General features: G+C 35.5%; 1 protein-coding gene across 3 annotated transcripts in view; it reads right to left on the bottom strand.

The window, feature by feature from the left end:
- LOC132553773 (axotactin-like) overlaps positions 1-24,091 on the bottom strand; it is an 88,079-nt gene extending 63,988 nt beyond the window's left edge. For all 3 annotated transcript variants that reach the window (XM_060218047.1, XM_060218048.1, XM_060218049.1), the window contains exon 1: positions 23,805-24,091. The gene's annotated coding sequence lies outside the window, so the exon portion shown is untranslated. The remainder of the gene's footprint in view (positions 1-23,804) is intronic.
- Between the last annotated feature and the right edge of the window lie 2,005 nt (positions 24,092-26,096).

The raw sequence follows: 26,096 nt of genomic DNA, 5'->3' as shown, positions 1-26,096 counted from the left end.
ATCACCCACTAAACAGCCAGTATTATCACCCACTGAACAGCCGATATCATCACTCTGTTAACAGCCAGTATCATCACCTAGTGAACAGCTGGGATTATCACCCACTGAACAGTCAGTATTATCACCCACTGAACAGTCAGTATTATCACCCACTGAACAGCCAGTATTATTACTCTGTTAACAGCCAGTATCATCACCTAGTGAACAGCCAGTAGTATCACCCACTGAACAGCCAGTATTATCACCCATTCAACAGCCAGTATTTTAACCATCTGAACAGCCAGTATTATCACCCACTGAACAGCCAGTATCATCACCCACTGAACAGCCAGTATTATCACTACTGTATTGTTTTGAGACAGGATCTGGTGGCTACCTCACTGAACAACATACTGGAGTCCTGTTGCATGCCATCCATAGCAATAAGGGTAAAGTGTCTTTTTGTTCAAGGACACAACCATGACAGCATCGTCTGGTCTGTTTCTCAGCTTCCTGAGAAACACAAACACAGACAGGTAGGAGGTCTTACATCACACACAATGGACCGTTGTTTGAGGTTTCGTAAGCCAAATCTAACCTCTAACCAACTGAGATATTGTGACCCCATTGTCAGATAGCTAGGGTGGCACTGTAAAGATGCAACTGACATTTAATTTAATTCTATAATTTTTACATTTTCTTACAAACAATTGATGTATTTGCTATAACAATTTATAAATTTCAGCATCAGTGAGTAAACTGATAGCAGACAAATTGTTTCCGAAATGACATCAATTTTGATGACAAAGAAAACACCAAAACAAAAACCAGGACAGTTTGAGTGAATCATGATCTGTGTTTTAGATTTACTGAAATAATTACCTTATAAGGCTGACCTACATGCTTCCTGTTTATTCATCATCAGACCTAACAGTAGTGCTACTGTTTATGTGGCATGCCCAGTGATTGAAGACGGCCCATAATCAGTATTATCATTGTCAATTAGTGATGATAAAAAACTCAGGCACACACAGTGACAGAAGACCGACAATTATCTACCTCCTTTATTGAAAACTGACATCACAGAGAGAGAGAGAGAGAGAGAGAGAGAGAGAGAGAGAGAGAGAGAGAGAGAGAGAGAGAGAGAGAGAGATTACAACGGAGAGTCTATTTCTATACACTGAAGATTTTTTTCAGTACTGAAAAAAGGGAGAAAAACATAAACAGTGATCAGAAGGAAAGAGAGACTAATCAAGTCAGTCAGAAACAGACAGGAAGGCAGACAGAAAGGAAGGCAGACAGACAGGAAGGCAGATAGACAGAAAGGAAGGCAGGCAGACAGGAAGGCAGACAGAAAGGAAGGCAGACAGACAGGAAGGCAGACAGACAGGAAGGCAGACAGAAAGGAAGGCAGACAGAAAGAAAGGCAGACAGAAAGGAAGGCAGACAGACAGACAGGAAGGCAGACAGAAAGGAAGGCAGACAGACAGACAGGAAGGCAGACAGAAAATAAGGCAGACAGAAAGAAAGGCAGACAGAAAGGAAGGCAGACAGATAGGAAGGCAAACAGAAAGGAAGGCAGACAGACAGGAAGGCAGACAGATAGGAAGGCAGACAGAAAAGAAGGCAGACAGACAGACAGGAAGCCAGACAGATAGGAAGCCAGACAGAAAGGAAGGCAGACAGACAGGCAGACAGACAGGAAGGCAGACAGATAGGAAGGTAGACAGAAATGAAGAAGGAATAAGGGGCAACGACAAAGAACCTGAATATACAGTATTTCTGAAGTACAGCAAAGACAATACCCTCAATCCTGCTCCAATGATTCAAATGTTCAAATGTAGATTGCGTGGTTCTCTTCCAGTTTCTTAGCGACAGATAAAACAGACAAACTTAAATATTGATTACACATTTTTTTCAAGCTATCCACCTCCTACTTCATAAAGGTACAGAGAAAATTGTTGTAAATCACATTTTCAGATGTCATGTTTATTAAAACTGAGAGTTTACAAGCACTTTTGGCCTGAAAGTTTAATCAAAAGAGGCCTAGAGCTTCGTCTTAATTTCCATCTTGTCTGTCATGTCAGTGATGAAACATATGGAATCGACTCATACATAGATGTTTTCTATGAGACCAATAAAAGTTAATTAGCAAAGCAGTATACTGTACCTGAAAATCTTACCAAACCCAACCTTTTTATACTTCAACTACAAACAACCTATACATTCACTAAGGGCTGCCGAAAGTGGACATGAAGAATTGTGTGGAAGTCAACATGTACCTCAGAATTTACATGTTATCATGCTCACAGTGGTAAAAGGTTGGTAATTAAATCATCGTTATAGTCTTTATCTTAAAATAAACACTGGGGACTAATTATCAATACTTTAGACTCAAATTCAAGGGGTGGGCTTATTAAAGGACATATATATTACTTATTTGAATTCAATATTTTAAATAAATATAGACTGATATCACCGTTAAAATTCCAACCCCTCCAATTAGAATCAATTTCTCTTGAATATGTAGAGGGCCACATTCTTTCAGAAACAGAATGAATTATGAATAGCAATGAAAAAAAAAATCAAGATAAAATCATTTCCCATTTCCTCAAAGAGGCTAAAATTAAAGATTAATAATATGAGTTTTTTTTCATCGTTAAACCAATAGCCTTGAGTGATGAGCATAAACACTCTCTAGATATTGACATTATACTCATAATGTTCAGGATATTGCATGTAACATCGTACTAATGGAGCACAGCAAGATCTCATTTGGCAGAGTTTTAGCCTTAAATTATACAGCCTTAAGTGAAGATCCCAGCAGATATTTCAGTGTAAAACCCAGTGGAGATCTCAGTGGAGAACCCAGTGGAAATTCCAGTGAAGATCTCAGTGGAGAACCCAGTGGAAATTCCAGTGAAAGTATCAGTGGAGAACCCAGTGGAAATTCCAGTGAAGATCTCAGTGGAGAATCCAGTGGAAATTCCAGTGAAGATCTCAGTGGAGAACCCAGTGGAAATTCCAGTGAAAGTATCAGTGGAGAATCCAGTGGAAATTCCAGTGAAGATCTCAGTGGAGAACCAAGTGGAAATTCCAGTGAAGATCTCAGTGGAGGACCAAGTGGAAATTCCAGTGAAGATCTCAGTGGAGAACCCAGTGGAAATTCCAGTGAAAGTATCAGTGGAGAACCCCTTGGAGATGCCGGTGAAGATCTCATTGGATTCCTAGATCCCAGTGGAGAACCCCTTGGAGATGTCGGTGAAGATCTCATTGGATTCCCAGATCCCAGTGGAGAACCCGCTTATCAAAATTGCTCTGGATGGCATGAGGTGACACTATCCCCACCTCCACCTCAACAATACTCATAGCCACCCCACTTCTCCCCCAACTCCTCAACCCTCAACCCGAATTCTATCCTAATATGACCCTGGTTGTTCTTGCATACAAACAATATGGATTTCTTCCACCGTTTTCCTTATGCATTATGCAATATTTCTCCAATGTGTGCAATCTTTATGACCAAAAAACCTGTAACTCCTGTCATGTAGTCTGTGTCCATTGTTAATATTTCTATAAAATGAATTTTTATTTTCTTGCAATGTCTGCAGTATTTACAATCATTCCAAGATCCTAATTAATTCAGTACAACACTGCCAAATAAGGAAAAACCTGTCACTGATTGTTTCGTACAAAAGCTTACATAAACAAAAAAAATGCTACGATCAATCGTAGTTGAGTATAATTGTGTAACATTTGCAGTGCATTTCTGTGAGACAATGATCCGCAGCTAAAGGAAATATTGATTTTTATTCCGGCTCGACATTCAGCACGTTGTATTTTTATCTTACAGCCCATTAAAGGATTTTCGCTGGTTTTTGTTTACAAATTGAACATTGTAATAATCAATTGGGTCCATTAGCTAAAATGTTTTTAAATCAATCGAATAATTTATATGCATCCCTTGATAAGTTAATATTTGTGCTCAGAAATCTAATATATGTACAAAAAAAATCACCTGAAATATCCTTGACCTTTTCACATGTTTACATGAGAGACACGCGATATATGTTGCATGCATTTAATCAGGGCTTAACTAATTCAGCATAATGTATAACACACAAATTAACAACACAATATTTATTCATTTATCCGACAAAAAGTCCATGTCTGGTGATAAGCCATATCTATTTCTATTGATTTTTACAAGCCTCCCTTACAACCACACCCCTCCCCAATCGCCCACCTCCATCCCTACACCCATCACCCAAAAATATACTCAATCCAAAATAAAATACAATATCTTTCCTAGATTGGAATTTCATCAAGTATTGTTATTAATTTGGAAGGTATTCAATTTCGATAAACTGATGAATATTATATGATAAAACTGCGCAAAATATCAACATATTTTTCCGAGAAGTTGACCAGCTAGTCATTAAATTTTGAACAGAAACCTTGGCGGATACTTTTTTTTTGTTCGCTTAACAGTTCATGGAAATATTGATTATTGTCAACATCCTGAAGGTGTATACAGGGACTAAATCGGCGGGTATTATGGAGGAAAGCAGAATTACAGAAGCAACAGCAAGAAAGCGGTAGTAGAGGACAGACATGATCACATGATCACTTCTCCCTGGAGAGGTAGCATTGTCCAGATATGGTACTGTGGTCCAGGAAATGTAATTAAAGCCTTCCTGATGGTGAGACTGATGGCAGCAATGAGACTTCTCTCATCAAATACATGAGACAAAGATGCTAGAAAAAGAGACATGTACAACAGAACATATGGCAGACTGCCAAAAACAATGGGATAAGCACAATATCTACAAGTATTAATGGCATTCTTGAATTTTACCAAATTTTACCAGGTATATGATTTTGTGTGAGACACTAGTTGCTGGGGATTATGGGAGAAGGGAAACCATGAGAAAATGGCTGTAGGACATACAAAATCCTCACACTCAATAGATATGCATCTGAATATATGACAAGTTTATATATCCAAAGTAACAGAAACCATGACCTTTGAACCCTGAAACAGTAAACTGTTGACCTCTGCATAAAGTTTGATTGAAATCCCTTCAGACAGGAAGTTACTGAAATTTGAGGTTTTTCAAGATGTAATACTTTAACTGTAACATTAGTATGCCAATAACAGTACCTGCACCCATCTTTGTAGCACAAAAACAAAAGATCAAAAAATCCCGCTCTCCCTACAGTCCCATGATGAGCCATAATGGCAGACAGAGTGATCTCCCTTCCTCTTTCCTTTATGCATACTTTTTTTTAAGGATCAGTTGATATCACAAAAAAAATAAAGATAAAAAGTCTTGGAATACTTATCATCAGTAACAGTGATATCAGGAAAAATGTGATATGTGAAAATCTGAAATAGTGGTAACAGGATGGAACAATAACATTGTGGCATTAAAGCCTTAAATCAGCAGCTGTACCCGAAGTCAGTGCCCTCTGGAGGACATTCTGGAAAACCACCAAAACATCAGACAAATAACCTGACAATCCCCACACAAGGGTGTTGATCTATTTGATGTTGCTTGTGATTTCACCAGTTGTATTATGTCACTGAAACATTCCAGGAAAATTCTAGACACTTGTACTAATACAGAATAAACTTGATTTATTTTCTACGAACACTACTGACCGATTTCTTTACGAACGATTTTCTTCTCTTCCATCATCATTATTGCTATCGTACTTCGATTCTCTTTTACAATTTGTGAATAGACAATTTGTGTTTATATTCTGCTATCATAGCTTCCCCCCTGAGAAAGCACAATAAAACTAGGATACATGATGATGAATGATAACGCAATTTTGCTGAATACTGCCAAAATATATGCAGAAAAAACATGCATGGGATAGCAGACAGTTATAGATATATAAACACTCACTGGTCGATACAGGAATTTTACAGCTACATGTATCTGCTTATCATCAAAATAACATTTCCATATTTTTCCTTAAAAACTAGAAATAAATGATATTTCATGATCTGAAGACCCAAGAATCATATTTTTAAAGAAAGATTCACACTGAGACAATAGAATAGTTATGACTGCCATCTAGACATCAGTTTTGAAAAAGTATATCAATAATGTTTCAGAGTTGCTATTTTGTGAAGTTAAACTATGCATAGGCCTTTTTCATATTAACCCAAATTTTTTTTGGGGGGTGGGGGCAAAGTAAAAAATATAACAAAGCCAAGAATGGGCTTATTGACATTACAATGAAATTTACATTCTATGATTTCTCATTTAGCTGTTAATTCTTTGATAAGTGTGGTTCTCATCATCATACTAATAATCAAAACATATATATACATATGTACTTATGTATCAGAAACTGCTGTATCTTGTGTATATACAGAAAGCACAGAAAAAAACAGCTGATATATAAAGTTTGTTGGTAAGGAATTTACCCTGCAATGCCAGTGGTAAAAACATAGTGTGTGCTATTATTGCTGGACAACAGCTACAGGACTAAATGTGTCATGGTGGGCTTTAAAATAAAACAATTGAATTGTTCAAATTTTACATAACTTCTGCTTAACTGGAATTCAAATATGAGTGGGCTTATTAGCAGACACCTGGGCTTATCACCAGATAAATAAGGTAAAAAGAATTGTTCGAATATACAAGCATTTTATATGTATTTAATAATTAGTTGGCTTAAAATTACTTCTCAGCAAACTGGTACCCATTTATGTAATTGGGTAGAATGGAACAATAAAGATATGTAAAATAAATGGTGAATTGTTAAATGTTAATCTTTCACACTCAAGATTCAGTGTACTGCATTTCAGATACTTTTTATGAGTGATATAAAATGTAGGTTTTTATTTATTAAATCTAAGAACATATGATTGGTATAATAACGAAAAAAGAAATTGAAATCTGTCAAAGAATAAATGTAAAAGGTTTGTTTTGACAATAGATCGATGTCAATCAAAACTCCGAAAAGTATTTGAGATTTATACAAGCTGGCAATCAAATGTCAACTTTTAACCCAATGGCTGTATGTAGTTGATCTGCGTGCAAGTAGATGATACATGCACCGATTGACCCACCTACTGTCACACAACAACACTTGTTTTCTAAAGGAGGGAGACAAAATGAATGTCATGTTAAAACTACACAGCTACAATGATAGACTGAACCCTGTTATTGATAATGCTATTTACCGACATGCAAATCATCTCAAACACTTGAATCCCCACTGTGTTCCGTAATGGAGATTGCAAAACTGCCAGGAATAATTGCAATTCAAAATATTTCCGCAAAATGCAAATTGGGCTTGAACAAGCGTTTTTGAAAAAAAAAAAACTCAAAGATTAACACTATTTTTCTTGAAATGTTTTTTATTTAAACAGAAAATGGATCCTTCAAACTTATGTTTCCAAATCATCTGTTAAACATCAGTCACATCATTGGCTTCTTTTTCAATATTCTTTATATTAATTAGAACAGAACGAACAGTAGCTTGAAGTCAATATAAGGCTCCACACATTTTTGACAACGTTCCAATGACAGCATGATGGTAAATTTCATGGCTGCAGGTTCTACTGCTGGTGCTGCCAAATAAAACTTGTAGACACAACTTCTGACAAAATTAGAAAACAAATATAGTCCATCTCAAAGTTACGATAACCTCAAAGTTACGATAAACTCTGGGATGTAAACATTTCTTTATTTGTATTAAGTCAGTGGCCACACAGACTCACTTTCAATTCTAAAAAGAATGCTGAAGTTGTATAAATTAATGTAAAGTAATTGGCTGTCTTAAAAAAAAAAAAAAGCATTGCTTTTTTTTTATCTTTTGGAATGAATATTAATCGAATTACCGAGCAGGTAATTAGGACTATTTTGTTTATGGACTGTAAAGTCTTCATTGCAGAAGGAAAACAAACACCAAACAGCTGACATGTACACAAAAAATGATATAAATATATATGTACCTGGCACATTTGTCTTCACGCAAAATTTCAGAAATCAATCTACATCTAGAAAACAATTGAGTGTGTATATACTTACTTCAAAAGAATCTGTTATGCAGCCACATAAACTCATTATATTCATAAAAAAACATAGACGATATTGTTTTAACTGATCAATGAAATCAACCCAAAAATCAGAGAGCCTTTATGCATACAAAAAGCATTGAAATATTTTTATACACTGAAGCCTTATGTATTTACCCTGTGCACTGTGATCATTATATATGTGACAGCAAATTTGTTAATAAAAAGCCTTGTTAGAATATTTCTAAATTTAACCATTTTTTCACCACAGACATTTTACATTTTTATCATTTCATCATTGCTATCTTACAGAATTTATCTCATTATTTTTTATTCAAGTACAAAAAAGTGTGAATATTTAAATAATTGAAGCACCAGATGCTGTAAAATATAACATCTATCAACTAATAAAATATTTTTAAGTTTTCAAACCTTTTCCTTACACCTTCTGACAACTGGCCCGGGCTCAGACAAACAAATTTACCTGTCACTGAAATCAACACATCTTGAAGGCCCCCCAGAGAAATCAACACGAAATCTACACACCACTAGGTCAGCCGGAAATAATTCATTTGTAAATGGCACTTCCTTTTTACCTGCTTAAATTAAGTGTATTAGGACACAAGGCTGCTAACAATAGTAACATCACACCTGGATAGTAATATATATACAGGTAAATGTCTGGCCGACAAACTTCTATCGGTATATGTCGAGATTAATTTGACGAAAGAGGACAACCCCAAAACTGATAGGTTTACACTCTTTTGTAAATGTCATGAAAAATGTCAAGACTAATGTGCCCTAAATCTGTCACACAAAAAATCTTGTGTTTTGATCCTTTTTTTCATACCTTTATTACCAGGTATATACCTGTACTACATGTGCACTTGAAATCCTCTGATCCTGATAATCTGATCTCACCTGATGAGTCTCTCAAACACTCACTGCAATCTGCTTTTACAAATTTTCTCATTCAGAAAGTAACTTTTTATCTCAATATGCTTACCCCACAACTTTGAGTCAGAGGATTTGTTTGATAAACTGGATTTTCTCAGAACAAATAAGCTCGGTATTTATCCTGCAATAAGCCAGTGTCTGGTAATATGCCCACCCATATCTATTGCAGATTCAGCAGAAATGACAATTTGGGTGATATCACTGTCCTGTTCAGCCAACCACCCAACTTTGAGTAAAATTCTAAGTGTGGGTCCACTGGGCCTTTGTCAGGAGAAATACAGTACATTATGTACTGGTATCTGGCTTAAATGTTTTAGAAATTAAAATATCCCAAAACAAAAAATTAAATGCTGCTGTTTGAATAGTCATTCAATACTTTAACATATTTTATTCATAGAATATTGAAAAATGTCATCGATTTATACTACAATACAAAATATAACTAATTAAGATGACTTACTGATAAATGTCATTGTTCACTTATATCTGTTTCTATCTATAATATCTACTATCAGGTATTGTCAGTTTCATATCCTGATGTCAGGTACTAATTTATGACAACACTAAATCTCCTCTACATTGTCAAACATCATTGTACATATGATATTATTATCAGTGCTGATGAAGTTGTCAGTACCCAGAATCCCAAGCATGCACCTCAGTACATCAGTCCTGTTTTAATGTTCAGTGATATATAGATATTATAGTAATCAATTACAGGCAGTTTTCTGTCTAACACCCCATCCCATCTCCCCCTCCAGTGATGTGTGAGTGTAACCAGCTATAATTAATTATACACATGAACTCTATACTTACATACACATGTATGCTGTTTAACTCTCCTTTCGTTATTATCTACTTTCATCTAACTTTAACAAGTAACTTATTACTAAAAGAATATTAACGATCGAACAGTGATCATTCTAATTCACTAACCTGAACACATCCCTATCTGTTATGTCATTTCCATAAGACCACTTCATCATCAACTCATCCCTTCTACTCATCATTGCCTTCTCCTTCCCACTACATCTATCTACACCTCCCCCTTCCTATATATATCCCTATCATCTCTAATTTGGTCTTAGCCCTACTGCATTGCATAACCCTTCATCTCTCCCCTGCCATCTTCAACTCAGCCCCACGGTACCAAACCTGACCCTTTATTCCTTCCCCTCAATCTCCCATCCAGCCCCAATCAATCCCATTCCATGTCCCTTCCTTGCCCCTACATTTCTTTGTCCTACTCCATCCAACCCCTCCGTCTGTCTCTCTCCATTGTATCCCTCCCCAACCCCTCTGTCTGTCTCTCTCCAGTTTATCCCTCCCCAACCCCTCTGTCTGTCTCTCTCCATTTTACCCCTTCCCAGCCCCTCTGTCTGTCTGTTTCCATTTTATCCCTCCCCAGCCCCTCTGTCTGTCTGTCTGTTTCCATTGTACCCCTTCCCAACCCCTCTGTCTGTCTGTTTCCATTTTATCCCTCCCCAGCCCCTCTGTCTGTCTGTCTGTTTCTATTTTACCCCTCCCCAACCCCTCTGTCTGTCTGTCTGTTTCCATTTTATCCCTCCCCAACACCTCTGTCTGTCTGTTTCCATTTTATCCCTCCCCAACCCCTGTCTGTCTGTTTCCATTTTATCCCTCCCCAGCCCCTCTGTCTGTCTGTTTCCATTTTACCCCTTCCCAACCCCTCTGCCTGTCTCACTTTACCCCTTCCCAGCCCCTCTGTCTGTCTGTCTGTATCCATTTTATCCCTTCTCAACCCCTCTGTCTGTCTCCATTTTACCCCTCCACAACCCCTCTGGTTCTCCCCTTTCACCTTCCATCTAACCTGGCCCTCCACACCCCTGAACTATCACCATCACTTCCTATACACATTCACTGCCTGATCCTAAGTTACATTCATAGGCCTCATACAGATTCTTAATTCCCTTTTTGTTAAATGTCTTGTGCAGAAATCAATTAGATTTAACGAATGCAAGTTAATCAATATACACGTCTCCATGTATCCATACTAAAACAATAGATTGTTGTAATAGAAATGTTCTAATTTCCTGATAAAGCTTTATTTTTGTATCAATTGTTGTTTTTACAGATGACAAACACAGAGGTTGAATTATGCAAGCAACTATAGGTAAAATTGATCACTCAACACAATGGGCCAGACTGGGTAAAATAAACACAAAAAGAATTCATTCTTTTTATCAATATCAGGTTTGAGTAACGCAGCTGTCTGATCCCAGAAACAGGATCACTGTACATGTAGTTTAATTAGAAAGGATGGGTGGACATATCGGAAACTATGTTGTGTTTTGTCCTCAGACAGCAATAAACATTACCCATATCAGGATCAGTTGCTTTTCAGCGAAATTATCAACAAAATTGCTTATTCACTGACTACTTGTAATAATTCAGGTCCCTGTAAATCTAACTAAGTAAGGGTTAATCTATAGTTGGCTAGATCAAAACCCAATGATTTTGTGGACTCAAAAGAGCCCTGGAACTAAGGTGGGTCCATGAGTCTCGTTTAAAGAATATTGAATATACGTATATATACAGGAAGGTCATCACATATCTGAGACAATATATTCCATTATTGCAACCAACCAACAACAAATTCCTTCCTGCTTATAATTGAGCTTGACAATCTACTGTTTTCATTTTCCTGCCAGCTACAACAAGCTTTTTTATTTCAATCACGGAGACGATGTAGTTGTATTAAAAACTTTCATTAGGTGAAAACATTTATGTGAAATTGACAAGAATCCATTTCCCATACTGAGATTATGTGATTGTTATGTGACAGCTCACAAATATAATAACAAATATTTCAGGCAAAATAACATCCAAAGCTAGTGAAGAGTATCTCATTATTTAAACTTTTTTTCTGGCTATATGTAGGATATAATATAAATATTTGAAAAGGACGTTCATTTCGCAGATGATCTCTTCCATTACATGGATACACTGTAACCAGAAGCATGATGATTTTTTCTACATTACCATGAAACTGACAAGCATTCATTCAGAAGTGACATCACTGTAATATATTACCATGTAAATTGCTTTTACTAGACACATGATGCGTGCTATTTTCAAGTTTTCAGGGAAAAAAATCCAAATTCAACAGCATTAAATTGCATTGCTAGGGGAATTGTAGGTCTATATTTTACTTAAAATGCTTGTTCAAGTTTCACATAACAAAAATCAACCTCCCAGAAATCGTTCTATATTCATTAATAAATTTGTTAGAATGTTTGTTTGCTTTAGACGTCCTGTGAATAGTAAGGGTCATTTTGAGATGGGGTCTCCGTGTATTAGCTGGTGACTAGCTCACTGAACAACATACTAGAGGACCATCAATTAGGGTAAACTGTGTTACCAAGGGACATGACCACACCACCTCAGACTGGTCTGTTTTGGTAGGGAACATTGAACCATCCACCTCTGACCTACACTTAAGCTTTTATAGGCAAACACTCTACTGACTGAGCTATCATGATGGACACTATATACCAATATAATCCTTGAAATGTAGAAAATTAGATGTAAAACATCATTACTTTGATATCTAAATAAATGCTGTTGGTCAACAGGCACAGCAGTAGTCCTTCTACCACTTACACCCTGGCAAAACTTAAATAACTTGCAAATTGTTGTTCAAGTGAAAAAGTTGATAGTAAATGGTAACTTATGTGCCATTCAATGATAAGCCCATGCCTAGCAATAAGCCTGAACACATCTATATATAGTTTCAGTACAAAATGTGCATGTCTTCAAATAAGCCCATGTCACCATGCACCTCTCTTCTTTCAATTGCGTCAGTTTACTGAAAAAGAACAGATTTTAGTGGTGATCTTATTTTAAACACTTTTTGTACGTAAAGTATTGCTCTAAAATGATTGTGTAATTGCAGTTTCTATCTGCTACATACACAGTAACGATTATGTCTATAATGATTATGTTTATAATGATTATGGATGTGCAAATCTAGCATCGCTAATTTACCAAAAGGTGATTATACAGTAAAATTTAGTTATGCTAAAATGATAAAATATACAGAATACAGGGATCCTAGGCTAATTGAGATTTCCTTTAGCATATACTGTAAATGTGCATATTTTAGTGGTAATCATATTTCAGTGGTTTTCACAATGAAAATATCATGCTAAAATATCACGGTGATAGTTACAGTTTCTATATGTTGTTCATATAACAATCATTTTAGATGTTAAAATCCAATATTTCCGTAATTTGTCAAAAGTTGTATAACTACCATTAATTTGTGAAAACAGCAAAAGACATGTATTTTATATATAGTCAGTCTTGATGGTATAGTCCTATATTAGTACTGGATCCCAACAAAAGCCCTTAAAAGGAGCAAAAAACCATCTTATAAGATTTAAAGCCAATATTTAAAAGATGTTGAATCATATTTAACTCTGAGGTAAATCTTGGTATGGTGAGTGTAATACCCTGTTATATACATATATATCTGAACTCCACAATCTGGACACTCCAAAGTTATTTACATGCGATATTCACAAGACATTTTGGAAGAAACAAATGTTTTGCAAATTCCATCTACAATGTACAAATTGTAAATGTAAGAAAACAATTGTTGAAGTAATTATAAAATTATCAAATAATCATTCTTAAAATCTGGTACAAAATGATCTCCTACTTCCTTCCTTGTAGGAATATTTAAATTAGATGCCATCCTTAATGGGATTAGTCACGATTTTAATGAGGCCATTTTTAACAGCTGTAAAGTCAATGAAGAAAAGGTAATCGATACCACATGCAAATGATTAGAATTAATAACACTTAATTTAAGACAGAACAAGATAAAGAATACCATATGCAAATGATGAGATTTTTGTAACACTTAATTTGAGACAGAACAATATCACTGAAACCCCAGATTCCCCAATCAATATGTATACATTATTGAAACAGAAAATCAATAACTACTAAGATTTAAGAATTAATAACATTTAAGATGACACATCAAGAAACATATTTAATCAAGAATTGCTAGAAAAATCAATTTTGACTGAAACAGTGGGAACTATTACAAGTAAAATCGGTCATATATGCCTCAAGTCAAGGTTACACATACGTTTTACAACCAAGCTACACGCCTCTTGGCATTAAAGCATCAGAGTAAAGTAACTCCAAGTGTGTAATTAAGAGCTTTCTGAACTCAATGCCTCAAAAAGTTAAACCTGTAATGGGTTGAGGAATTCTTGATATTATGATAGGCGATGTGTGTCGATATTTCAACATCTGTGCACTGGAGAGAGTACAACACACGATCACACCAGCCATCTTTTTGGTGAGATAATATTTGAGGAATTTAATGCTAGTGCAAGTCATCGTCAGCTGATCATCACCCATTTCGCTCTGATATCATCAAAACAATGTCTCGACTTGGACGTCTCTGGTTGGCTAGTCTCCACTGATCTGCATTCCTGGGCCCAGGATCTGAACAGGAACTGGCCAAGTCCCTTAGTTTCCTTTTACTATATAGGACCCGCAATAAAAAGAGGATTTTCCCCCCTTATCCTTGTGTATCTGGTCTATAAAAACGGTATCTCACATACTTGTATTACTACATACAGCATTCTTATAGTACACATGAAGGTGATACAAAAATCAGAGACACGAAACAAAACATTGCACACTTGTGATGATGTAATTACACATGTGTCTATTGTACAATTAATTACAACATATGTATATATATATGAATAATGAAGTAATAACGACAGTACAGACAAGGATATACGTATATATGAATAATGAAGTAACAATGACAGAACAGTAAATTATCCAGTTGAAACTGTTTTATGTTCTATGTATGTGATGAAGCCATGCATTTTACTGAAGTATCGTTTTCAGTTTAAAGTTTTATGAAAGGGAGAAAGGGGAAAAATTTCTTTATTTCTTTTTTTTTCTCCATGGTTCAAGTTTTTGCAGTTTCAGTCAAGTGGACAGCAAAATTAAAAGACAAATTTTCCTGGATGTGTGATACCATTTGGTATCTCTCTTTATTTTTAAGTTTATCATAATTTGTGATGATACAGATTGAAGTCATGGATTCAAATTTGTGTAAATCGTACCAGAATGTCAATTTTGATGATAAAGAACATATAAATAACCCCTTAAATCAGAATTATATAAATAATTAATTTCTGTTTCTAGTAAGGAATACTGATTGCAGACCAATGATTTTCTGCAAACTGAGGATTTTCTGCAAAGATTACAAATTTTTAATCAAAGGATCAGAATATTATCCAGACAAGTATATCAAAATTCTACTTGATTAGAGGTCCAAAGTCCATGATAGGGAATTCCTGTGGAGCAGGACAAATAGCAATAAAACAGTATTAATATCTGTGTCTCCAGTCTGCCTAGAATGATGGCTTTCTTTCACCAAACATCGCATTCCATCAACCGTTGGATGTAGTTCTATCAAACGGCTGTAATGGGTGTTATCTACGACTGGGTGACATAGTTGCGGCCAATTTGTCCTGGAGTACTGATCACAATAATTGGATCGAAAACAGAAGTCTAAACACAAATTGGATGTACACAAGAGATCTATACAATCAAACCTTTTGTTATGACAAAAGCAATTTTCTATCATGCACACTTCAATCACGGTAACATGTGACTACAATACATCTGTAATTAATATGTGTCAGTAGTTCCGGGGTATGTAAAGAGCGTCCCTTGTGACCTTGACCTAAAAATCCACATCAATATTTCATGTGTTTTTGCCATACTTTAGCACTGAATTGAGACCTCTGTGTTTTTCACCAGCTATCGTAAATTTGTCCCCAGACGAGACCCGAGTGTTATTTTCCATAAGACCATCTGGCAGTAAATGTAACAGACTTTAAGTGTATGGCTCCATTAGGGCTTACTTTAGACATAAAGTCAGAAAATCTGAAATAATAGAAAGGACTTCTTGTATCAGACAATGTAGATATATAGATAATATATGTACATCATGATATAGCATTGCAAGACATATTCCTGCCTTCTGTGCCTCCACTGGGATCAAACTCCAGCCTCTGGCATGCTTATTCACATCTTTGTGGCCGAGTCCATTGAATAAACATTATCTTACAGCTGAGTGATAGAAATCATATATTCTTACCCTATATTACAATTGGAATCACTCCCCACATTCTTTAATGATTTTTAAAATCTTAATCCAGATTTTCAACTGTTCCTTGACTAAAGCTATAAGCTTTTAATGATTATTGAGTCAATCTAATCACAGATAAGGGAACACACATGTTGGCACCCAACCAGAAATCGAACCTGGGTCTCCAGCGCAATAATCTACAGCTCTACAAACAGAGCTAATGAAGCGTGCTCCATCAGCTGAAGTGACAAAGTTTGTATTGAACACTTGTGTGCTTATGTCTTTACCTAAGGGTAAAAAATCAGAGTCAAAAAGTAGTTTAAAACATTAAATAAAAGCTGTATCAATATTTCATAATTTCACAATTTATCCAAAGTCAGCAGAAAGATATTTACTTTTTCAATGATAATCAAAATCAGCATCTATGTTTCTGACATAAAAGGGTCTCTAAAGCCGGTAATGTTGGGAGATTATTGATAACACTGTGATTCATGTCTTCATAAACTTGTACATAATATAGTACATTAAATAAAATGTTAACTTTGAGGAGCGGAAGAGTGAATCATTTCTTATCTCCGATAATCTAAAACAGGTTATTTAATAAAATTTTAAACAACTGGTAAACTGGTGTTGTTTTTAATAAATAATCTTTTTATCAGCTGACCAACACATCAGAAAGGTTACATTTTATGTGTTTTACCTATCTCTAAAGTGTGTCATCCAACGTACATCAAGATCTCAGGGATACCAATGTTCTAACAGTACAGAAGTTTTCTTTAGAAAGGCTTTTAATCAGAAGCTTATTGTGTATCTGTTATCTGTTATGTTTGATAGTTAATCTGTTATGTTAGAGTTTCAAAAGTGAAAGTCATCTTTTTAGATCTTCAGAAGCCACACAGTAATATATATACCCAGGAAACACAAATACATTTTGCTGAATCAGGGAAAATGAAAATTCAATTTCTGTTTCAGACTGTTGAAAATCTCTACCAAATTTTATACCAACAAAGACTTTAAGATTTTTCTTGATCTCTTCAAATTCAATTATCTCTTTTAACATAAAAAAACAAAACCAAATGCAAGTCATTCATTTATCTTTGGAAATGGAATTGATGTGTTTGCTTAGACGAATCAGTTTGCACTTAATTGCCAGATCTATACAACTTATGTACCAAAAACACTTATCCATGTACCTGGTAGGCCAAGCTCTATATATACCAGGAACAATTCCAGTAATGAGATCCAAACACTCTCTCTATGGAACCGGAGACAATCTCCCACACAGCCCTCTCTCCTTTAGGAAATCAAGCTCCAGCTAACTGTCTCAATGGCCAGTGCCATAATCATGATCGCCCCATCATTTTATCAATAGAGTTGAAGAATTTTTGGCAGAATAAAACTGTCTGTTCTATCAATAGTTTTATCGTAAAGCTATGTCTTTCTACTTGTATCTTCATGCATACTAACAGAGTATTACTGCTAAGCCTGCAATTCATATATGTCAATAATTCCAGTCCATCTATTTAATATTCTGGAGTCAGCAACATTGGGTGTAAGTATATTAGAGAGTTCCACAAGGGAAGTAACTAGAGGTAAGTCATCTTATGAACCCCAAAATATTCTAAACTCATCTCTAAAGAGGCCCTATGAAAAAAAAATCTTTTGTTGAGTAAAAACCCATGGTATATCACCATGAACCCTTCATTTATTCATAGAGAGCTGCACTTATGGTGACGTAATTTGAGCAAACATGCTGGTGGGTAGCCAGCTCAAGTCATGGAGGAATATTTGCTGGCAGTAGAACTATACTTGCAGGGAAAGGTAATTATTGATTTTTCTTTTGTTGAATTTTCCATAATAACTTCATAAGAATTCTATTTTTTACTATTAATTGTGTACGACATGCAGGCAAAAAGCTAATCAGAAGGAAGCTATAGGGATTGTCCTCATCACTCTTTTTTCTTTATTAATGTCTTCTAATTCTCTAAAGATTGATTGATTGATGAAGGGATAAACTGGAACAAAAAATCTCACAATGAAGAAAGAATTTTTCTAAAAACAAAAAAATTGGTACCTTAGAATAATCATACATATATGAAGCCAGAATATTTCTTGCACCTACTTGTAAACAAATGCTGTCCTGACTTCAGCAGGAAATGAACTAAGCCTTGGCAACTAAAGATAGCCAGGTTGTTCTTCTTCATTGAAGCACCTGTGTGATTCAATTAAGTGTTGATGGATCAGCATTATGTAAAAATTGTGAACAAAATCAACAAATCCATCCATGTATGTGAAAGCAGCAACTATACCTGTCTTTACGACCAGGATCTAGACAATATACTGTTACCATGATCCACCAAATTAAATTGCGACTGTGATTTTGTTTAGCTAGGCAAAGACTGGACAACCACACCTAATATTTTTTCAATTTATTATGTAGAAGATAACAGGAGAGAAGAGAATATTAGATTACAAACATCCTCCTACACCTACCATCCCTTGTTTCAATTTCAGCCAATCAGTGATTACAAATATCCTCCTACACCTACCATCCCTTGTTTCAATTTCAGCCAATCAGTGATTACAAACATCCTCCTACACCTACCATCCCTTGTTTCAATTTCAGCCAATCAGTGATTACAAATATCCTCCTACACCTACCATCCCTTGTTTCAATTTCAGCCAATCAGTGATTACAAACATCCTCCTACACCTACCATCCCTTGTTTCAATTTCAGCCAATCAGTGATTACAAATATCCTCCTACACCTACCATCCCTTGTTTCAATTTCAGCCAATCAGTGATTACAAACATCCTCCTACACCTACCATCCCTTGTTTCAATTTCAGCCAATCAGTGATTACAAACATCCTCCTACACCTACCATCCCTTGTTTCAATTTCAGCCAATCAGTGATTACAAACATCCTCCTACACCTACCATCCCTTGTTTCAATTTCAGCCAATCAGTGATTACAAACATCCTCCTACACCTACCATCCCTTGTTTCAATTTCAGCCAATCAGTGATTACAAATATCCTCCTACACCTACCATCCCTTGTTTCAATTTCAGCCAATCAGTGATTACAAACATCCTCCTACACCTACCATCCCTTGTTTCAATTTCAGCCAATCAGTGATTACACATCTTCAGTAACTGATAACAAAAGTGCATCGTCAGGCAGATGTAAATCATACAAGTTCAATGAAAGAGCCACGAAAGGCATTAATGATGTGTCTGTATTCTGTACCAGGCCAATCCTCAGTTATAATTACAAGCTTTGAGATTGAAGATAGGCAATATCTTCACCAGAAATGTATCGATAGTCGCCAAATATAGACACGATGCAGACAAAAATCTCTCAATTTAATTCTTGAGATTTGCTCAAGGTAAATATTTGTTAACTCAGCATTGTTTTTTGGTTTTCATCATGCATTGGTATTGTTGTAAAATTGTTGTCAGAATATATAACTCCAATAACAAAACTAATATGTGACCAAAAAAGCAATCATCCCTATTGCATTACACATCAGTGTTAAAAAAAAACACCTGTGTAATATGAATACTGAGTACCTCACACACCTGTGTGATATGAATACTGAGTAACTCACACACCTATGTGATATGAATACTGAGTACAATACACACCTGTGTGATATAAACACTGATTACATTACACACCTGTGTGATATGAATACTGAGTACAATACACACCTGTAAGATATAAACACTGATTACATTACACACCTGTGTGATATAAACACTGATTACATTACACACCTGTGTGATATGAATATTGATTACATTACACACCTGTGTGATATGAACATTGAGTACAATACACACCTGTGTGATATAAACACTGATCACATTACATACCTGTATGATATAAACACTGATTACATTACACACCTGTGTGATATGAATACTGTTTACATTACACACCTGTGCATTATGAATACTGATTACATTACACACCTGTGTGATATTAAAACTGATCACATTTCACACCTGTGTGATATTAATACTGATTACATTACACACCTGTGTGATATAAATACTGATCACATAACACCTGTGTGAAATAAACACTGATTACATTTCACACCTGTGTGATATTAATACTGATTACATTACACACCTGTGTGATATAAATACTGATCACATAACACCTGTGTGAAATAAACACTGATTACATTTCACACCTGTGTGATATTAATACTGATTACATTACACACCTGTGTGATATAAATACTGATCACATAACACCTGTGTGAAAAAAACACTGATTACATTACACACCTGTGTGATATAAACACTGATTACAATACACACCTGTGTGATATATATACTGATTACATTACACACCTGTATGATATAAACACTGATTACATTACACACCTGTGTGATATTAAAACTGATCACATTTCACACCTGTGTGATATTAATACTGATTACATTACACACCTGTGTGATATAAATACTGATCACATAACACCTGTGTGAAATAAACACTGAATACATTACACACCTGTGTGAAATAACACTGATTACATTTCACACGTGTGTGATATTAATACTGATTACATAACACACCTGTGTGATATAGATACTGATCACATAACACCTGTGTGAAAAAAACACTGATTACATTACACACCTGTGTGATATAAACACTGATTACAATACACACCTGTGTGATATATATACTGATTACATTACACACCTGTATGATATAAACACTGATTACATTACACACCTGTGTGATATAAACACTGATTACAATACACACCTGTGTGATATATATACTGATTACATTACACACCTGTATGATATAAACACTGATTACATTACACACCTGTGTGATATTAAAACTGATCACATTTCACACCTGTGTGATATTAATACTGATTACATTACACACCTGTGTGATATAAATACTGATCACATAACACCTGTGTGAAATAAACACTGAATACATTACACACCTGTGTGAAATAAACACTGATTACATTTCACACCTGTGTGATATTAATACTGATTACATTACACACCTGTGTGATATAAACACTGATTACAATACACACCTGTGTGATATATATACTGATTACATTACACACCTGTATGATATAAACACTGATTACATTACACACCTGTGTGATATTAAAACTGATCACATTTCACACCTGTGTGATATTAATACTGATTACATTACACACCTGTGTGATATAAATACTGAATACATTACACACCTGTGTGAAATAAACACTGATTACATTTCACACCTGTGTGATATTAATACTGATTACATTACACACCTGTGTGATATAAACACTTATTACAATACACACCTGTGTGATATATATACTGATTACATTTCACACCTGTGTGATATTAACACTGATTACATTACACACCTGTGTGATATAAACACTGATTACATTACACATCTGTGTGATATAAACACTGATTACATTACACACCTATGTGATATAAACACTGATTACATTACACACCTGTGTGATATAAACACGGATTACATTACACACCTGTGTGATATAAACACTGATTACATTACATAGGTATATCTTATGATATGGATACTGATCACATAACACCTGTGTGAAATAAACACTGATTACATTACACACCTGTGTGATATAAACACTGATTACATTTCACACCTGTGTGATATTAATACTGATTACATTACACACCTGTGTGATATAAATACTGATCACATAATACCTGTGTGAAATAAACACTGATTACATTACACACCTGTGTGATATAAACACTGATTACATTACACACCTGTGTGATATAAACACTGATTACAATACACACCTGTGTGATATAAACACTGATTACATTACACACCTGTGTGATATAAACACTGATTACATTACACACCTGTGTGATATAAACACTGATTACATTACACACCTGTGTGATATAAACACTGATTACATTACACACCTGTGTGATATAAACACTGATTACAATACACACCTGTGTGATATAAACACTGATTACATTACACACCTGTGTGATATAAACACTGATTACATTACACACCTATGTGATATAAACACTGATTACATTACACACCTGTGTGATATAAACACTGATTACATTACACACCTATGTGATATAAACACTGATTACATTACACACCTGTGTGATATAAACACGGATTACATTACACACCTGTGTGATATAAACACTGATTACATTACACACCTGTGTGATATAAACACTGATTACATTACACACCTGTGTGATATAAACACTGATTACAATACACACCTGTGTGATATAAACACTGATTACATTACACACCTGTGTGATATAAACACTGATTACATTACACACCTATGTGATATAAACACTGATTACATTACACACCTGTGTGATATAAACACTGATTACATTACACACCTATGTGATATAAACACTGATTACATTACACACCTGTGTGATATAAACACTGATTACATTACACACCTGTGTGATATAAACACGGATTACATTACACACCTGTGTGATATAAACACTGATTACAATACACACCTGTGTGATATAAACACTGATTACATTACACACCTGTGTGATATAAACACTGATTACATTACATAGGTATATCTTATGATATTCTCCTATTTGATTAAAGCCTCCATTCATTTTGATCCTTTAGAATTAGATAATATGATTGAACAGAGGAAGGAGTTGGGTAGTAATTCTCACACTTCAGTATTATAAGTCTTATATCATAACTTTGAACTCATTAAGTCACTATGTGTTGTAAATGTCAGTTTTTCAAATAGTAGAAACATCACACTAAAACACCCCTGAAATCCAATATCGCCAATAGTGTGGTAAAAATTCGCAAAGAAATGTTGATTCCATGCAGATCCCATTACTCAATGTCGCGCGTTTTATTACAAACGACTTGACGACCAAACCATGAAGACAGCAGGAATGAGAGATTTGTAGTCCTGGGAAATAGGATCTATGGAAATTAACCACGACAGCCCCTCCTGCACCCAGCCATGAGTCAGCCGGGGACAGATGGAGAGGGGGGACATGTGCAATTATTGATCATTTCACTGACCCACTCCCTAACACAATGTCTCCGAGAAGCCAACTGATGCTGGGTGTGATCTGAGGCCTGCATCACACATGCATCGTTAATTATATAATTATACTCTCTGACCAGACCAGTCTCATTATATAACAAATGTGTTTCGGGTTTTCTTTGATACACATGTATATGTACCTATGTATACATAAATATATACACATTCTAAATATACATCATGTTGTTTACATCTGGTGAAATTAAAAACATGTTTTTACACTGTTCAATGAACGTGTGTAATATCATTTCAGTTAAAGGATTTTTCATGATGTAATATGTGAGTTAGTCTATTTTGAAGTTAAATAAGCATACATTATTGGTCTACTTGTCAGTAGGTAAATAGACCTTGAATATTTACTAGTTTGAACAGTAGTTCCAGCAAGCGTACTATATATTATGCTAACAAAAAGGGTAATATATCAATTTGCTAGAAATGCATTATTATATATAATTCGTGTAAGTATTACAAAAACAATTATATTTATATTTACGATGTGTTTATACTAAATATATTACAAAAATACTTACTATTGTGTTGTTTATATATTCCTTATATATATGCCTCTAGCTGTCAAGAATGTTTTTCGTCCAAAAAGCAGTTTGAACATTATAGTAAATGTCCATTTAACAACACACGCTTACGGTAGTCTTATAATCCAACGAATTACACAAATATTCTACAAAGCAGGGTACATATACATGTAATACCCCTTTAGTCCTGTACAGAGAATATTGTTTGAACAGAGTGAACTAGCTTCACCTGTATAACACACTCACACGTGTGTACACCCTTATACCGTGTACGGGTGTATTTCAGTGAATGTGTGATGTATAATCCCACGAGGTCCTCGATTTCATGAGGCTGACCTGCCTAGGTCGTTGACTGTATGTATTTACTATCAAGACAAGCAACAACAAAGCTTGTCAATCATCTAACTGTTACATACCAAGACGTGCATCTCCCCGTCATCGTTGTGTACTAACGCTATTGGAGCGACACGGTTCAGCGCCGTTCGCTGGCCCGATAAGCGTATTATGAATGGCAGCAACAAACATTTTTAGTGTAACATACAACGTGCGGCGGTACACGAGTCACGCGGAGGTGTTTCAGGAGCAAACTGGACATCGATAATAAGCACGGTTCCTTCGTTCGTGGCCGGAGTCGTACAAATAGGGTTTGTACGTTCGTGTGACATGCCCTGAGAGGTGACCTTGGCTTTTAATTATCACACCCGATATGATGAATATTGAACCGCAAGGAGAGCACACTCTATAATAAATGGACTACCCATATGTCGTTATAATTATTATAACAATGCTGATATCACAATGCGAGTTCATCAGCAAATTTGGTAAGCCGAGACGCCGATGTAGCAGATCGTAGTTTTCTAAGTGTATGCATAATGTATTGCGGTACTTCAGCTATATCGAGAGCGGATGGAATCGGTTTTATAGAATTCCTGCAGTCGACATGGAGTCGATTCCGTTACTTCTATAATCGGTGTTTATTTATTAAGCGTCTAGCCACAGCGGGCATCGATCGTTTTTGATTGCTGACACCGGTCAAGTTGATCTGCCGGGACTAATTGTATGACTATATCTAGCGCCATACATAATTTACTAATACCAACCAAAGGCCATCGAGACCTTAGTTCTAATATGGACTTAAATATAGACCATGGGTTACTATAGAATAAGTCAGTGTAAAGGCCAAGCCCGTGCTTCTGCCTATAAATAAATTTCAAAGTTTGAAAAACACACCAATTGCAATGTTTCAAAACCAATAAGTTAATGTCCGTAAAGTTAACAATACAAAGTAAACCACGGACAAACAACAGAAACTATAAGTCTAGGAATTCCTTATTGTAGTTTACTGTCAAGACAAAATATGTGGTCCGACTATTTTAACGTCCTTGTAACAGCTAGTCATACATGAGGAGGGGAGTCTATAGGAACACCACGGATAGCAAATAATAGAACGAAAGAGGGAGAAAAATGATAAAGAAAGCAAAAGACTAAATTATCATTACATTCTTAACGGCCCGTCAACACATAAATGGTCATTATGACCAAAAAGACTAATTAGGAAAGGAATTAATATGATGAGATTTAATGTATGTATGTGTCATATTGTTCATCTTTTAGATAAAATAATGTTTGAAAGCGAGATGTAATTGAGAATACAAGCAGTCGTCAATAGTATTGTGATTACAGGTAATCTTTCAGGTGATTATAATTGTTATTTAGGTCAGATCTTCATATTTTCAAGGGAAGAAGATATAATTCTATTTGACATGATCTTTTTACACCTTACTTATTTACGCAATAGTCAATCTTGTTAGCCCAGGTTAAGCACGAGTTCTAGCAGGGGTACATGGAGGGGGGAAGTAGGTATTCCACGTCTGACTGGAGAATCAAATCTCTGGTCGCTTTATACAACGTCGCTGTTGAAACAAACTTTAAGCCATATAAGTAAATATTTTCGGAAATCGACAACGAATATGATATCTTGGAAGTTCGTAGTCATAGCAACGTCAACAGGAACGTCTACAAATGTTCCGGTGTGTACGTGTAATATAGTATTTATAGCGATATTCTTCTTATTTTTACATCAATTGCGAAACAAGCTTTAAGCCTGATGGAAGGGTATATGTGATGTTCTTGGTGGAGGAAACCGGAGTATCCGGGAAAACCCAAGTGGTCGGGTTGGTGACCCCATACCTTTTCACTTCCGTGTCGGGAATCGAATCCCGGACATCTAGGTGAAGACGAGTGTTGTACCACTGCGCCACCAACCACTTTATGACATTTATAGCTATA

Source organism: Ylistrum balloti, unplaced genomic scaffold (genome assembly GCF_031769215.1).
Source record: "Ylistrum balloti isolate Yb309-2 unplaced genomic scaffold, AGI_CSIRO_Ybal_v1 Utg370350, whole genome shotgun sequence".
Classification (NCBI taxonomy): Eukaryota; Metazoa; Mollusca; class Bivalvia; order Pectinida; family Pectinidae; genus Ylistrum; species Ylistrum balloti.
The sequence above is the reverse complement of the archived record's forward strand: the minus strand, read 5'-3'. Positions and strand labels throughout refer to the sequence as shown.